Consider the following 18,684-nt stretch of genomic DNA (forward strand, 5'->3'; position numbering starts at 1 on the left):
AGGTGCCCACATGGGCGGAGAGGAAAATAGGCTGGTATTAAGGATGCTGTGATGCCCATGATTGGGGGGAGGTGAGGGAGGATAGGTACGGAACTGGGAATCCCCGAGAGAGTAGCTTCAATCAGCCCGATACTTCTCTTAGCTTTGGGTCTGAATTTCGCACTCTGTAACGCCAAGGGTGCCAGCCAGGGAAATAAAACAATTTCCATTTCAGCCGCTTGTAACATGCCTGCCCATTGACAGTCTGATGATTGGGTGTTGGAAAAGGTGGGTCTGATGCTCTCTGCTTGATTCCCCACCCAGCTGAGTGTGCTGCCATTTTAACTGCCAAGTCGGTGATGTTTGGGTCTTGTTTCTACTTAGATGTCAAAGGTCAACAATATCTTTTTGACCCTGATGTGTATTTGACTGAACAACAGACTGTTGTGTATTTGACAAATCTAATGTACCTCGGAGCAATGCAGATGTGACACTGGTTCTTATCGACAACCGGTTTAATTAACAGTGCTTTAAAATATCTCAGTAATTACAGGATTTCTGCACACTGTCCAGGATCTGTCTGGAAGCTTCTGTTTACATTAGCTCTCAGAGGCTGTGCCCAGGCTGAATCAATGAGCATTGATGAGTCAACAGACCAATAATACCAAACAGAGATCAATTAAACTATTGAGCGTTACATTGGCTGCCAGGAAAAAGCAGTGGTAAGCGGAAGCATAATCAGTGGAGGCTCCACTCGGCCTCAGAAGGTCTTTTGCCATCATTGGGCTTCTCTCCATATCACCCCAACCATAATCACCTGGGTGCACCACCCAGTCCCTCACCTCAGTGCTGGGCACTGTTCCCTTGGCAAAATTATGTGTTCCAAGAAATTGTACTCCCAGCAGGCTTTCTCACAGCTGCAGAAGTCATGGGTGTACAGGATTACGGGGCTTCCTTTTGGTATTATTTGCTCTCTCCAGTATACTTCAGTATACTTGGAGTGATTGAGCATCACTCAATCAGATGCTTCGGAACATTGCCTGGACTTTGCTGTGCCAATGACTGGGAGTGGGGACGGGGGTGGGGGGTGCTAGGGGCCTGCAGGGGTCTGCATTCATTGCCATTCTAGCACTGAGAGGCCCCTCCCTTCAATTTGTGAAATGTGCACTGCAGCCGAGGAATCTGGAAAGTTGCGATGGGCCATTCTGTGCTGCTCCTGAGGCTTTGCCTGGCTTTGTGAAGCATGTTCCGACCTCAAAAGACTGAAATGGAATTGAATAGCAGTAGCGGCTTGCAGGATAAGCTCAAACTTTCTGTTGTAGAGTGTTGGTTCATGTCCGGTGTGACTGAAGAAGTCTTTGTTGTCATTCGGAAGTTAACAAAGTCTTTATTGACACTTAGAAATGTTTATAGTGAAAACAAGTTTGGAGCTGTTTCGGTGCTTGCTGGTACGCATGACTCTGTCCAAAGCTCAGCTGACCCTGGGTGCAAGTCATGTGCTTTCCTCTATCACTGCGTAGATGGGACTGATATTACACATTCACCCTATATGTGCCAGGCTCTTGTACTGTACTTTCCTTCAAGGTCCATGGGGAGCACTTAGCAGCCGACTGTAAAACACAACCATTGATTTTACTTTTCTCCGCTTCCTCTGTAAGGGAATTGGAGATTAAAATAACTTTTAAAACATGCCCACATATGATTCATCCACCTTGTTGATATTCAGCTCTGCTGTACAGAGGATTTAGTTTAGTTTATTTATTATTGTCACAAGTAGGTTGACATTTCATTGGGGCGGCACGGTGGCACAGTGGTTTAACACTGCTGCTTCACAGCTCCAGGGACCTGGGTTCGATTCCCGGCTTGGGTCACTGTCTGTGTGGAGTTTGCACATTCTCCTAGTGTCTGCGTGGGTTTCCTCCGGGTGCTCCGGTTTCCTCCCACAGTCCAAAGATGTGCGGGTTAGGTTGATTGGCCATGCTAAAAATTGCCCTTAGCGTCCTGAGATGCGCAGGTTAGAGGGATTAGTGGGTAAATCTGTAGGGATCGGGGAGTAGGGCCTGGGTGGGATTGTGATCGGTGCAGACTCGATGGGCCGAATGGCCTCTTTCTGTACTGTAGGGTCTCTATGACTTTCTATGACTTCTATGACATTAACACTGCAATGAAGTTACTGTGAAAATCCCCTCGTTGTCACACTCCGGCGCCTGTTCGGGTACACTGAGGGAGAATTTAGCACGGCCATGCACCTAACCAGCATGTCTTTCGGATTGTGGGAGGAAACCGGAGCACCTGGAGGAAACCCATGCAGACACGGGGAGAACGTGCAGACTTAGCACAGACAGTGACCCAAGCCGGGAATCGAACCCAGGTCCCCGGCGCTGTGAGGCAGCAGTGCTAACCACTGCGCATTTTATTCCATTGTGTATCATGTGTGCAAGTGGGGCAAAACCTAACATTGTCTTTGAGATTGTTATCTTGCTGTTCTGGTTGGGATAAGAGGGGCGACATGTTAATGCTGCTGATGCAGGTAGTAGATGTACAGAATTTGTGAATACATCAACAAAACACCAAGGACACATTGCCTCACCTGCTTCCAGACAAATGTTATTTGGTCTGCTGATGCATTACACTACACTATCCCTCATCAAACACTCCCAGGACAGGCAGTGGCGGATTAACCATTAGGCTGAGTAGGCTTAAGCCTGGGGGCCCGGAAGGGAGGGGGGCCCCGAGAGCAAAACAAAATCACTAACTGTTCAGGTGAGCGTTCATTTTCGGCACTGAAGAGGATCAAAATCTATTTGCACTCAACAATGAGCGATGAGAAACTTAGTCATCTGGCACTCATGCACATTGAATCAGACACGCTTCGATCTGTTGATTTACATCCTGTTATCGACACTTTTGTAAACCAAAAAACTCAAAGTACAAATGTAAAGAAAATGAGAAATAAATGAATAAAAGGGCTATAATTGATTCAGAGAGTGGTGGGAGTGTGGAATGAGCTGCCAGATAAAGTGGTAAATGCGGGGTCACTTTTAACATTTAAGGAAAACTTGGACGGGTTCATGGATGAGAGGGGTGTGGAGGGATATGGTCCAAGTGCAGGTCAGTGGGACTAGGCATAAAATGGTTCGGCACAGACAAGAAGGGCCAAAAGGCCTGTTTCTGAGCTGTAATTTTCTATGGTTCTATGGTTCTACATAACTTTATGATATTATACATGTCGTACATTATACATAGTACAACAATATAAGTTATCTAACATCACATTATTCTATTCAACGAAGGGTGGGACAGGGGGCAAGGTCAGAGGGCCTTACTAAAGCTCAGCCTCGGGGTCTGGGTGGTAGTTAATCCGCCACTGAGGACGGGTACAGCATTGGGTTAGATACAGAATAAAGCTCACTATACAACATACCCATCAAACACTTCCAGGATAGGTACAGCATGGGGTTAGATACAGAGTAAAGCTCCCTCTGCACGGTCCCCATCAAACACTCCCAGGACAGGTACAGCACAGGGTTAGGTACAGAGTAAAGCTCCCTCGACCCTGTCCCCATCAAACACTCTCAGGACAGGTACAGCACAGGGTTAGGTACAGAGTAAAGATTCCTCCACACTGTCCCCCATCGAACATTCCCAGGAAAGCTACAGCACGGGGTTAGATACAGAGCAAAGCTCTCTCTGCACTGTCCCCATCAAACACTCCCAGGACATTTACAGCATGGGGTTAGATACAGAATAAAGTTCTCTCTACACTGCCCCCATCAAACAGCCCCAGGACAGGTACAGCACGGGGTTAGATACAGAGTAAAGCTCCCTCTCCACTGTCCCCATCAAACACTCCCAGGACAGGTACAGCACAGATTAGATACAGAGTAAAGCTCCCTCTACACTGTCCCCATCAAACATTCCCAGGACAGGTACAGCATGGGGTTAGAAACAGAGTAAAGCTCCCTCTAGACTGTCCCTATCAAACACTCCGAGGACAGGTACAGCACGGGGTTAGATACAGAGTAAAGCTCCCTCTACACTGTCCCCATCAAACACGATGTGGAGATGCCGGCGTTAGACTGGGGTAAGCACAGTAAGAAGTCTCATAACACCAGGTTAAAGTCCAACAGGGTTATTTGGTAGCAAATACCTCCCAGGACAGGTACACCACGGGGTTAGATACAGAGTAAAGCTCCCTCTACACTGTCCCCCATCAAACACCCCCAGGACAGGTACAGCACGGGGTTAGATACAGAGTAAAGCTCTCTCTAAACTGTCCCCATCAAACACTCCCAGGACAGGTACAGCACGGGGTTAGATACAGAGTAAATCTCCCTCTACACTGTCCCCATCAAACACTCCCAGGACAGGTACAGCACGGGGTTAGATACAGAGTAAAGCTTCCTCTACACGGTCGCCCATCAAACACCCCCAGGACAGGTAGAGCACGGGGTTAGATACAGAGTAAAGCTCCCTCTACACTGTCCCCCATCAAACACCCCCAGACAGGAACAGCACAGGGTTAGATACAGAGTAAAGCTCCCTCTACACTGTCCCTATCAAACACTCCCAGGACAGGTACAGCACGGAGTTAGATACAGAGTAAAGCTTCCTCTACACTGTCCCCCATCAAACACCCCCAGGACAGGTAGAGCACGGGGTTAGATACAGAGTAAAGCTCCCTCTACACTGTCCCCCATTAAACACCCCCAGGACAGGTACAGCACAGGGTTAGATACAGAGTAAAGCTCCCTCTACACTGTCCCCCATCAAACACCCCCAGGACAGGTACAGCACAGGGTTAGATACAGAGTAAAGCTTCCTCTACACGGTCCCCCATCAAACACCCCCAGGACAGGTAGAGCACGGGGTTAGATACAGAGTAAAGCTCCCTCTACACTGTCCCCCATTAAACACCCCCAGGACAGGTACAGCACAGGGTTAGATACAGAGTAAAGCTCCCTCTACACTGTCCCCCATCAAACACCCCCAGGACAGGTACAGCACAGGGTTAGATACAGAGTAAAGCTCCCTCTACACTGTCCCCATCAAACACTCCCAGGACAGGTACAGCACGGGGTTAGATATAGAGTAAATCTCCCTCTACACTGTCCCCCATCAAACACCCCCAGGACAGGAACAGCACAGGGTTAGATACAGAGTAAAGCTCCCTCTACACTGTCCCTATCAAACATTCCCAGGACAGGTACAGCACAGGGTTAGATACCGAGTAAAGCTCCCTCTACACTGTCCCCACCAAACTCTCCCAGGACAGGTACAACACGGGGTGAGATACAGAGTAAAGCACCCTCTACACTGTCCCTATCAAACACTCCCAGGACAGGTACAGCACAGGGTTAGATACAGAGTAAAGCTCCCTCTACACTATCCCCATCAAACACTCCCAGGACAGGTACAGCACAGGGTTAGATACAGAGTAAAGCTCCCTCTACACTATCCCCATCAAACACTCCCAGGACAGGTACAGCATGGGGTTAGATACAGAGTAAAGCTCCCTCTACACTGTCCCCATCAAACACTCCGGGGGCAGGTACAGCACGGGGTTAGATACAGAGTGAAGCTCCCTCTACTCTGTCCCTATCAAACATTCCCAGGACAGGTACAGCACAGGGTTAGATACAGAGTAAAGCTCCCTCTACACTGTCCCTATCAAACACTCCCAGGACAGGTACAGCACAGGGTTAGATACAGAGTAAAGCTCCCTCTACACTGTCCCTATCAAACACTCCCAGGACAGGTACAACACGGGGTGAGATACAGAGTAAAGCTCCCTCTACACTGTCCCTCATCAAACACTCCCAGGACAGGTAGAGCTGAAGTACGAGTTGCATTCGTTGTTGGCTTGTATCCTTTATGAGCTGGACAGGGACTTTTCAAAGACATTTCACATTGTACGGTTTCAGCAATCCATCATGAAAATGTTTAATGATTGAATCTGGTTTGGTTTTGAATTGGATGTCAGAAGGGAAGTCGACTGTGTTATTCCTATTGATGCCAGCGGATGTGACGCAAGGTACTTGGGGTCAGTTGCAAGTTCAGACAGATCTATTTTTTAAGAGATAAAGTAGATTTGTATGTGATATGGAAAACAACATTTTCTACTTTGAGCCCCGTAGAGGTGACTCACATCTATTGAATATAATCATCTAACAGTTTACAGCATTTGCATCTGAAATGGAATAAATGGAGAGTACATGTACATTTCAAGTACAATTATTTTTGGGACATTTCTGGGCTTGCAGGAGGCTTTCAACGAAATTGATCGTGGCATTTAAGCTTTGAAAGACAACAGTAGATCTTCAGGTTTCGCAGCAAATGCTGGAAAAACTCAGCAGGTCTGGCAGCATCTAGAATAGGATCCCTAAAGCTCTGAAAGAGACCATTTGGCCCATCGAGTCTGTACCGACTCTTCGACAGAGCCCAGGCCCACCCCATCCCCGCTACCCCACGCATTAACCCGGCTAATCCCCCTGGGATTTGGGGCAATTTAGCACGGCCTATCAGCCGAGCTGAGCCGGTCTGGCAGCATCTGTGGTAAGAGAAACAGAGATAATGTTTCGAGTTGAGAGCTCTGAAGAGGAGTCGTAGGGACTCGGAACGTTAACTCTATTTCTCTCTCCACAGATGCTGCCAGACCTGCTGAGTATTTCCAGCATTTTCTTTCTTGACGTCAGATTTCCAGCATCGGTGGTATTTCGCTTTTATTTCATTGCGTCTTCAAGGTTCGATTGGTGAGGTGAGCTTGCATCTGTCAAGACCGCTAGTTGGGCATCGTGAGATGTGGGAAGGAATGGGTGATTGTAGAAACTGGCAGCAGTCATCTCAACTGTTGATGTTCAACAGGGAACGAAAGCCAGAACATCTCTGCACTGTACAAGATGCAGTCAGGCTCCACAATGGAGTGATGACAATAATCTCTCCCTCAGTGTCAGTAAAATGAAGGAGATGGTCATCGACTTCAGGAAACATAGTGGAGGACATGCCCCTGTCTACATCAACGAGGATGAAGTAGAAATGGTCAGGGGTTCAGATTTTTAGGTGTCCAGATCAACAACAAGCTTTATTTTTGATTTGATTTATTATTGTCACATGTATTAACATACAGTGAAAAGTATTGTTTCTTGCGCGCTGTACAGACAAAACATACCACTCATAGAGAAGGAAACGAGAGAGTGCAGAATGTAGTTTTACAGTCATAGCTAGGGTGTAGAGAAAGATCAACTTAATGCGAGGTAGGTCCATTCAAAAGTCAGATGGCAGCAGGGAAGAAGCTGTTCTTGAGTCGGTTGGGACGTGACCTCAGACTAACACAAAGGGTGTCATCACTCGTGTAAAGATCAAATTTGTTTGCGTTGGTGAGTGCCTCCAGTTCCTGTACTTCTCTTGTTGGGGCGACCATGAAGGCAGAAACTTTGCGTCATGCACTAGGTTAGTCAGAGCTGCAATGACTTCAATAAGACTCATGAGGTTGGCTTCTTGGAGTATGAGCTCCCTGATTGAGGTCATAATTGCCTGCCCAACCAGGGAGCCTCACCCATATATAAATATGGGAGTGTCAGGTCCATTGCCTCTCCTGATTCTGACTGTGTACCTGAAACACTCGCAGTGGAATAGAGATTGTCAATAAAGGGAAGCTGGTGAAGGGACACCGGCCTCTGAGGAGTTATTTCAAGAGCCTTCCATTCAAGCCTTGTCTTGCCAATTTGTCTCTGCTGTGGCCCACATTCCTCATTGTTAACACTCTTGACATGAGGGTCTCAGTCTTGCTGACTCTCCTCTTTCGCAAGAAGCACAAATCCACTTCTTCAACCTCTCCTGAGAATGTAACACTCCTGAGGCCTGGTTTCTTCATTTTAACCTTGGCTGGTCTCAAGAAAATGATCAGGCATTCAAAGCATAGAACCATAGAAAATTACAGCTCAGAAACAGGCCTTTTGGCCTTCTTGTCTGTGCCGAACCATTTTTATGCCTAGTCCCACTGACCTGCACTTGGACCATATCCCTCCACACCCCTCTCATCCATGAACCCGTCCAAGTTTTTCTTAAATGTTAAAAGTTTTTACCACTTTATCCGGCAGCTCATTCCACACTCCCACTACTCTCTGCGTGAAGAAGCCCCCCCTAATATTCCCTCTAAACTTTTCTCCTTTCACCCTTAACCCATGCCCTCTGGTTTTTTTCTCCCCTAGCCTCAGCGGAAAAAGCCTGCTTGCATTCACTCTATCTATACCCATCAAAATCTTATACACCTCTATCAAATCTCCCCTCAATCTTCTACGCTCCAGGGAATAAAGTCCCAACCTATTCAATCTCTCTCTGTAACTCAGCTTCTCATGTCCCGGTAACATCCTTGTGAACCTTCTCTGCACTCTTTCAATCTTATTTACATCCTTCCTGTAACTAGGTGACCAAAACTGTACACTATACTCCAAATTCGGCCTCACCAATGCCTTATATAACCTTAGTAAGAAGTCTCACAACACCAGGTTAAAGTCCAACAGGTTTATTTGGTAGCAAATACCATAAGCTTTCGGAGCGAAAGCTATATAACCTTACCATAACACTCCAACTCCAACTGCGCGGGTTAGGTGGATTGGCTATGCTAAATTGCCCCTGAGCGTCAGCAGATACAATAGTGTCCAGAGGGGCAATTTTTTCACAGAGGGTGGTGAGTGTCTGGAACAAGCTGCCAGAGGCAGTAGTAGAGGTGGGTACAATTTTGTCTTTTACAGTTATATGGGTGTAGAGGGATATGGGCCAAATGCGGGCAATTGGGACAAGCTTCAGGGTTTAAAAATAAGGGTGGCATGGACAAGTTGGGCCGAATGTAAACCTCTATGATTCTTTGGCAACTAGGGATGGGTAATAAATGCTGGACAGCCAGCGACGCCCATGTCCCACGAATAAATAAAAAGAAAGAACCCTGACTCAGAGTAACTTTATGACCTGCATCTGGTTTTAATTATAAGTTGACCAAAAATCCAGCATGCCGAATTCTCAGCTTCAATCGCCCTTTAAAGCCAAGATTGCCACTACTTTACGTACTTATTACATGTGCTTGCTGTTGTAATGTGGGAATCATGATGATGTCACGGTGCATAGCAAGGTTCCACAGACAGAAATAATCTGATATTGATCAACTCCACCTCATGCACATGGCTCATTTTTGAGCATCTCCATCTCCATCATGCACTTGTAGTGGGATTGAATGAAAGTATTAAGGAGGGAATGAGGAGGTGATTAATCCAGAAACTCAGCTAATGTTCTGGGGACCCAGGTTCAAATCCCGCCACGGCAGATGGTGGAATTTGAATGCAATAAAAAAAAATCTGGGATTAAGAATCTACTGATGACCATGAAACCATTGTCGATTGTCGGAAAAACCCATCTGGTTCACTAGTGTTCTTTAGGGAAGGAAATCTTGCCGTGGGACGGCACGGTGGCACAGTGGTTAACACTGCTGCCTCACAGCGCAGGGAACTGGGTTCGATTCCCGGTTTGGGTGACTGTCTGAGGGGAGTTTGCACATTCTCCCCGTGTCTGCATGGGTTTCCTCCGGGTGCTCCGGTTTCCTCCCACGGTCCAAAGATGTGCTGGTTAGGTGCATTGGCCATGCTAAATTCTCCCTCTGTATATCTGAACAGGTGCCAGAGTGTGGCGACTAGGGGATTTTAACAGTAGCTTCATTGCAGTGTTAATGTAAGCTTACTTGTGACTAATAAATAAACTTTAAATCTGCCCTCCTTACCCGGTCTGGCCTACATATGACTCCAGAGCCACAACAATGTGGGTTGACTCTCAACTGCCCTCCGAGGGCAACTGAGGATAGGCAATAAGCATTAGCCGGGCAGCGACGCCTATGTCCCACAAATGAATAAAAAAATAAAATAAACAGCAGTTGATGAGCGCACTGAAGTGAGCTTCAGAAACTTCGTTGTGTGGAGACTGTGCGAAAGTGCTGTGCAAATGTATGTGAAGGTTACCCCCCCCCCCCCCCCCCCCCCCCCCCCCCCCGTGTCCTTCGTTGTCTGTCAGTTCCAAGAGTGTGTTTATGAAAGCTTCAGTACAATGCTGTGAACGGGAGGAGGATGATGGATGGCTGGAACACAAAGAGGCTGGGGCGGAAACATTGTTTTACTCCACACCGCTGTCACACTGCATTATCTTGGGCTTGGTTGGGGGGGGTGGGGGGGGGGGGGGTCGGTGGGAGGGAAGCAAATGTCAATCGGCTCCAGTCGTGGCACTGCGGGAAGAAGTCAAAGGGACATCAAGAAGCCATTCTCTCCGACGCTCCCTGCTGGGTCACTCTGGCGTGGCGCAGCTGTCGGGAAGAGAGGAAACCAACCACCTGTGAAATAGCGTTTCTGTCCAGCGCATTAAGCTAATTTTATTTGTATTTTTTGAGATGGTGCCCGAGCCTTCTTCAAGCTTTTGCCGGCCTTCTCCTCACACCCGTTGGATCTTCTCTTCCCCCTGCCCCCAGTATGAGCTGACGCAGGAAGTTGAAGGGAGAGGTGGGCAGCAGACTTGGAACTGGGTGAGAGGCAGTTCTCGAGTGGTGGACCTCACCATGTCAAGCCCCTCGTTAGTGCGACCCGCGTTGTACCTTTGGCCTCAGCAAGGTGAGCGATGGGGTATGACCCGTGCATCCCAGGATCGAGTTCACTACCACAGAAAGCATGTGAGGCCAAAACATTGTGTGATTTCACAAAGAAATTAGATAGAGCTCTTGGGGCTAAAGGGATCAAGGGATATAAAATTTATTTATTGGCGTCACAGTAGGCTTACATTAACACTGTAATAAAGTTACTGTGAAAATCCCCTCGCCGCCACACTCCGGCGCCTGTTCGGGTACACTGAGGGAGAATTTTAGCAGGGCCGATGCACCTAACCAGCACGTCTTTCAGACGATGGGAGGAAACCAGAGCACCCGGAGGAAACTCACGCAAACACGGGGAGAACGTGCAGACTCCGTGCAGACTGTGACCCAAGCCGGGAATCGAACCTGGGTCTCTGGCACTGTGAAGCAGCAATGCTAATCACTGTGCTACTGTGCCACCCTAGATATAGCTCTTGGGGCTAAAGGGGTCAAGGGATATTGGAGGAAAAGGGGGATCAGGATATTGAATTAGATGATCAGCCATGATCAAAATGAATGGCGGAGCAGGCTTGAAGGGCCGAATGGCCTACTCCTGCTTCCAGTTTCTGTGAACTGCTGGGGAGAAGGACAGCATTCAGGCTGCATCCTTCAGAGCTCCTCATCCGTACCCAAATGCTGAATGATCAACTTCGTTGGCAACCCCATGCGTAACTGTTGCCTGGACACTCAGCAGAAGGACCACCCCGTGAGTGAGGCATCAGACCATTCTCCAAACTCTTGAACACTGATCCCAAAATATAATTCAACATCTTGGGCAAAGGGAAAGATTGGGTCAGAGAAAGAGCGCGCCTTTCAACAATCGAGGAAACTGCAGCAGATTGTTTGTAGAGACGTGTGGAAGGTGATGACCCAGTGGTATTATCACTAGAAACTCAGCTAACGTTCTGGGGACCCGGGTTCGAATCCCGCCACAGCAGATGGTGGAATTTGAATTCAATAAAAATAATCTGGAATTAAGAATCTACTGATGACCATGAAACCATTGTCGATTGTCAGAAAAACCCATCTGGTTCACTAATGTCCTTTCGGAAAGGAAATCTGCCATTCTTACCTGGTCTGGCCTACATGCGACTCCAGAGCCACAGCAATGAGGTTGACTCTCAACTGCCCTCCAAGAGCAACTAGGGATGGGCAGTAAATGCTGGCCCAGCCAGCGACGCCCATGTCCCACAAATGAATAAAAAGGCACATGTACAGTTCAACAAAGTTTGACTTACCTCAGTTTGTGGTTTCTGTTTCTCTAGACAGTTGAACAAAAGGAGCAGCAAAACTATGCAGCCTGAAGGCCTGGCCTTCCGAACATGATGACTTTTGACTGGGGAGGTGGATCCAATTGGGCAGTGCTCCATGGGGTGATGGTGACGTAATGATAATGTCACTGGGCAAGTAATCCAAAGACCCAGACTAATGCTCTGGAGACACGGGTTCAAATCCAACTGTGGCAGCTGATGGAATTTAAGGGCGGCACGACAGCACAGTGGTTAGCTGCCTCACTGTGGTTCAATTCCGCCCTTGTGTCACTGCCTGTGTGGAGTTTGCATGTTCTCCACGTGTTTGCGTGTGTTTCCTCCAGGTGCTCCGGTTTCCTCCCACACTCCAAAGATATGCAGTTTAGATTGATTGGCCATCCTAAATTGACCCTAATGTCAGGGTAAATGAGGGTTAACTGGAATAGGGCCTGGGTTGGATTGTGGTCGGCACAGACACGATGGGCCAAATGGCCTCTTCCCTGTATTGCAGGGATTCTATAAAAACACTCGAGGCCACACGTTGGAACAAATCTTCATGGGTGGGTTTGGGTGGGGCTGCATTGTCCTAACTAGGTTAGGGGTTGTGGGTTTTGCACAAAAAGAAAAAGATGTAGTTTGCACACATTTAGATTCAAAATAAGAACAAGAGGTTTATTGAAGGAGCGTCTGCTTGTACAGAGTAGAAACTGAAACTCAAAAGAGCCTGGGAAACATCTCAATGACATCACCATCAAATTTTCACTCAGAAAAAAAATCTATTTATCAGTGTCACAAGTAGGCTTACATTAACACTGCAATGAAGTTACTGTGAAAATCCCCTCGTCGCCACACTCCGGCACCTGTTTGGATACACGGAGGGAGAATTTAGCATGGCCAATGCGTCTAACCAGCACGTCTTTCGGACTGTGGGAGGGAACCGGGGCACCCGGAGGAAACCCACGCAGACACGGGGAGAACGTGCGAACTCCGCACTGGCAGTGACCCAAGCCGGGAATGGAACCCGGATCCCTGGCGCTGCGAGGCAGCAGTGCTAACCCATTGTGCCGCCCATATGTGGTGGTGAAGAGTGGTGGGAATCTGGAATGCACGGCCTGGGAAGGGCGTGGAGGCCGGAAACCTTACAACCTTTATAGAGGTTGGATGAGCACTTGAAATTTCATAAGGATGTGGGGGCAAGTGCAGGAAAATGGGATGAGCGTGCCTTTAGTGGTAGGTATTGTCAGCGCAGACTGGATGGGCCGAAGGGTCTTTTCTGCACCGTATTACTCTATGGCCATGGGAATAACATGATGCAAGCGGCCTTTTATCTTAATCACTGGAATTTTTACCCTCTTGTATGTGTGCTCCAAAGACGGGAGCCATCCATTACAGAGCGATAATTACGTAAAGTGCGTTAGTTACTATGGAACGTTTCTGCCTGCCTGCCTCCCAGGTTAACCCAGCTGTTGCTTCCATTTTAAAATCCTTGCAATGTCAGAGCCAGCTGCTCAATAGTATCGATCGAGAGAAGGAAAAAAAAACCCCTGAGGAAAAGTATATAGATTATTCAGGCAGGATCTGGATGTCAAGTCAGGGGGTTTTTGTCAACTTTGACAGCGGGGCTGAGGGACTTCCAAGAGACTCAGAGAAGTCGCTCGCAGTCTAAGCGTTACAGCGGCCATGAAGGACAACAGGTGGGGAAGGGGTGGGGGTGGGGGTGTGGGGGGGTGGGGGGGGGGGGGGGATCATCAATGGATCTCCCCATGGGCTTTGTGGAGTACGGGTTTCCCTGTTCAGCGAGTGGGAGCTCGCCCAATGAGAAACGAGCAGCGGGAGTTTAAAACCCGGTGTGTAGTCGATCCAGAGCTTGGGACTTGTGTTGCTGTGCGCCCCACACACATGGCCTTTCCTGTAGGTTAAATGCAGCAATGTGATACCGGAAGGCCGGCCCTGGTGAGATTGTTGCAGTAAGGGTGGCGGATCTTTAGACCGGGAAAAGGCCTTTCAACTCTTGGCTGGTGTTGGGCCCTCTCTGGCCACCTCCCAACGTGGCGAGATTGTTCTCTCGAGGTGGCCGGTTCCCTCATCCAAAATTGACGCGGGAACCGCCCCTGATCCAATCGGCCTTCTGGCTCGCCCTGGCCGAAGTATCTCACCAGCTCCATTGTCCAGCTCCACTTGCTTTCATCTCATCGGCCTCACTCACCTCGCTCCCGTCTGCTATGAGACATTGACAGCCCTCGAGTAATCGAAGGTGTTCTCTGGGGAAGAAGCAGAACAGGCGGACAATGTCCTGTAAAACCAGGTGTGACCCTGAGCTCCGCCAGGATAGGTGACCGAAAGCTTGATCAGGGAGGTTGGTTTGGATGGAGGAACATCAAAAAAGAGGAAGAGCGAGAGATTTTGAGGAAGGAATTTTCGAGACAACGGCCAAGGCTGCTGAAGCCACAGAGCAATGAGAAGCAGCACAGATGCTACGTAGAATCCCTACAGTGCAGAAGGAAGCCATTCGGCCCATCGAGCCTGCACCCATAAAAATCCCACCCAGGCCCTATTCCTGTAACCCCAGGTATTTACCCTGCTAATTGCCCCTAACACTAAGGGGCAATTTAGCACGGCCAATCCACCAAACCTTCACATCTTTGCACTGAGAGGAAATCGGAGCACCCGGAGGAAACCCACGCAGACACGGAGAGAACACGCAAACTCCACACAGTCACCCAAGGCCAGAATCACACCCGGGTCCCTGGCGCTGTGAGGCGGGCAGTGCTAACCACTGTGCCAATCATATCATAAATACTGAACATGAAGATCATTCACCTCACCTTACCCAGTTGTACAGTTCAGGTCACCCTATTATAGAAAGGATATTATTAAACTAGAAAGAGTGCAGAAAAGATTTACTAGGATGCTACCGGGACTTGATGGTTTGAGTTATAAGGAGAGGCTGGATGGACTGGACTTTTTTCTCTGGAGCGAAGGAGGCTTAGGGGTGATCTTATAGAGGTCTATAAAATAATGAGGGGCATAGATCAACGAGATAGTCAATATCTTTTCCCAAAGGTAGGGGAGTCTAAAACTGGAGGGCATAGGATTAAAGTGAGAGGGAAGAGATACAAAAGGGCCCAGAGGGGCAATATTTTCACACCGAGGGTGGTGAGTGTCTGGAACAAGCTGCCAGAGGTAGTAGTGGAGGTGGGTACAATTTTATCTTTTAAAAAGCATTTAGATAGTTACATGGGTGAGATGGGTATAGAGGGATATGGGCCAAATGTGGACAATTGGGACGAGCTTAGTAGTTCAAAAAAAGGGCGGCATGGACAAGTTGGCCGAAAGGCCTGTTTCCATGCTGTAAACCTCTATGACTTTAATTCATCCACCCAGAAAGATTGATGAGTTATAGTGGTTTCCTGGGATTTTTTTTTCATCTCTCTGCAGACTCCAATTTTTTTCTTTCATGATCCCAGGTCGTGCATTGCCACTGCTGTCCCACATATTGGCCATTTCTTTGCATGAAGGATAATGCCTTGGCGTCGACCATAAATCTACCCTTTACCAGCTTGAACTGGAGACTGGTCTCAATGGTTCAATCTAAAGCCCTACTCGAGCAGGAAAGCTTGACGTATGAGGAGCATTTGAGGACTCTGGGTCTGTACTCGATGGAGTACAGGATAAGGGGGGGGATCTCATTGAAACTTACACAATACTGAAAGGCCTGGATAGAGTGAACGTGGAGAAGATGTTTCCATTAGTCGGAGAGACTAGGATCGGAGGGCACAGCCTCAGAGTAAAGGGACGACCCTTTAGAACTGAGATGAGGAGGAATTTCTTCAGCCAGAGAGTGGTGAATCTGTGGAATTCTTTGCCGCAGGACGCTGTGGAGGCCAGGTCATTGAGTGTCTTTAAGACAGAGATAGATAGGTTCTTGATTGGTAAGAGGATCAAAGTTAACGTGGAAATGGTGGGAGAACGGGCTTGAGAAACTTATCAGCCATGATTAAATGGCAGAGCAGACTCGATGGGCTTAATGGCCTAATTCTGCTCCTATGACTTATGGTCTACTCATGATTAACCATTTCCAGTTCCTGGACATCAGATTACTCACTTTCAACGTCATGAGGCCAGGCTTCTCTTGTCTTTGCTCATAACTCAGAGCGTTGACAAGGGGGATTAGCTTTGCAACTGTTTTCCGTGCTACATCTGGTGTTTGGATGACTCCTTTGTGTCTAAGATTAGAATTGGATTCATTATTCAAGGTCCAGGCTGACCATGTCTTAGCAGAGTCTGAGCGTGACCTCCGATGCATCCTAGACCATAAGACCATAAGACATAGGAGCGGAAGTAAGGCCATTCGGCCCATCGAGTCCACTCCACCATTCAATCATGGTTGATTTCAACTCCATTTACCCGCTCTCTCCCCATAGCCCTTAATTCCTCGAGAAATCAAGAATTTATCAATTTCTGTCTTGAAGACGCTCAACGTCTCGGCCTCCACAGCCCTCTGTGGCAATGAATTCCACAGACCTACCACTCTCTGGCTGAAGAAATTTCTCCTCATCTCTGTTCTAAAGTGACTCCCTTTTATTCTAAGGCTGTGCCCCCGCGTCCTAGTCTCCCCTGCTAATGGAAACAACTTCCCTACGTCCATCCTATCTAAGCCGTTCATTATCTTGTAAGTTTCTATTAGATCTCCCCTCAACCTCCTAAACTCCAATGAATATAATCCCACGATCCTCAGACGTTCATCGTATGTCAGGCCTACCATTCCTGGGATCATCCGTGTGAATCTCCGCTGGACCCGCTCCAGTGCCAGTATGTCCTTCCTGAGGTGTGGGGCCCAAAATTGCTATCCTATTCAATTGTTTTTATAATCTAGTTCAACATTCTATTGGCCATGTTCATTGTTGTGATGCATTGTTTGGATATGTGAGCTTCAACCTACCAAGAGACCCTGAGATCTTTTCTTCTTCAGTTTTATTTCCAAACTAATTCATCAGCATTAACAAAGAATGTGAACAACTATAGTTAAGAAAGCCCACCCACGCCTCTACTTTCTCAGGAGACTAAGGAAATTTGGCATGCCAGCTACGACTCTCACCAACTTTTACAGATGCACCATAGAAAGCATTCTTTCTGGTTGTATCACAGCTTGGTATGGCTCCTGCTCTGCCCAAGACCGCAAGGAACTACAAAAGGTCGTGAATGTAGCCCAATCCATCACGCAAACCAGCCTCCCATCCATTGACTCTGTCTACACTTCCCGCTGCCTCGGCAAAGCAGCCAGCATAATTAAGGACCCCACGCACCCCGGACATTCTCTCTTCCATCTTCTTCCTTTGGGAAAAAGATACAAAAGTCTGAGTTCACGTACCAACCGACTCAAAAACAGCTTCTTCCCTGCTGCCATCAGTGTTTTGAATGGAACTACCTTGCATTAAGTTGCTCTTTCTCTACACCCTAGCCATGACTGTAACACTACATTCTACACTCACTCCTTTCCTTCTCTATGAATGGTATGCTTTGTCTGTATAGGGCGCAAGAAACAATACCTTTCACTGTATGTTAATACATGTGACAATAAATCAAATCAAAAGAGGTGCTTATTCTCCCAATTTACAGGATCTTACAAATGTCTATTCAATTTTTTTTTCTGTTATTCTATAACTACATGAAATCTGAAACCCTTGATTAGATTCCAGCCTACAAATTGTATTATTATTCTGCACATCAGACCTTGTGTTCTCCTCAAATAGATTCCACTCTGTAATTCACTCCTCGGGGAGCTATTGTTTTCTGGATGATTCCCCGTGTGAGGCCAAAAAGATTGTTCAGATTTTGACAACTCTCTCTTGGTGCGTTGAGAACCCTGCGAAGAGTTGATCCAACCCACGAGGCTCACACAACCCACGATAACATTCTATTAAACGTTGAGGAAAAGAGGAGCTTTGCAGGAAATGGATTCTGGGCTCCATGGAAAATGTGAATAAAATTCGGACTTTGTGAATCTACAGATGTTAAGTCAAAGGTGCAACGAGACTTCAAGTAATTGATTTTTTAAACAATAATACATATAGAAACATAGAAGATAGGAGGAGGCCATTCAGCCCTTCGAGCCTGCTCCGCCATTCATCATAATCATGGCTGATCATCCAACTCAATAGCCTAATCCTGCTTTCTTCCCATAACCTTTGATCCAGTTCACCCCCAAGTGCTATATCCAGCCGCCTCTTGACTACGTTTAATGTTTTGGCATCAACTACTTCCTGTGGTAATGAATTCCTCAGGCTCACCACTCTGGGTGAAGAAATGTCTCCTCACCTCCGTCCTAAATGGTCTACCCTGAATCCTCAGACTGTGACCCCTGGTTCTGGACTCCCCCACCATCGAGAACATCCTCCCTGCATCTACCCTGTGATGCACGATTAATCCACTCGGGAGGCTAGATCGTACCCGGGAATAAAGCCTTTTATTCACAACAAGAATAGAGCATACTGCTTAACAATACTATCCCAGACTAAGGGTCACTAGGAAGTGCAGTGACCTTTATACTCCTATAAGAAGGCGGAGCCAAATGGAGTGTACCACAGAACAATGCTAACAGGTGGAACACCCCAACCCTAACCCCAACAGTAACAAGAGTAACATATGTACAAGTACCCATAGTGATAACCATCTATGGTTCAGTACCCATAGTGGTAACCATCTATGGTTCACCACACCCTGTCTCGTCCTGTTAGAATTTTATAAGTCTCTGTGAGATCCCCCCCCTCATTCGTCTGAACTCCAATGAAAACA

General features: G+C 47.5%; 1 long non-coding RNA gene across 2 annotated transcripts in view; it reads left to right on the forward strand.

Moving 5' to 3' along the window:
• Positions 1–18,684, forward strand: part of LOC144510156 (uncharacterized) — a 183,053-nt gene that overhangs the window by 29,870 nt on the left and 134,499 nt on the right. The window lies entirely within an intron of this gene.

This window comes from Mustelus asterias, chromosome 22 (assembly GCF_964213995.1).
Source record: "Mustelus asterias chromosome 22, sMusAst1.hap1.1, whole genome shotgun sequence".
Lineage (NCBI taxonomy): Eukaryota > Metazoa > Chordata > Chondrichthyes > Carcharhiniformes > Triakidae > Mustelus > Mustelus asterias.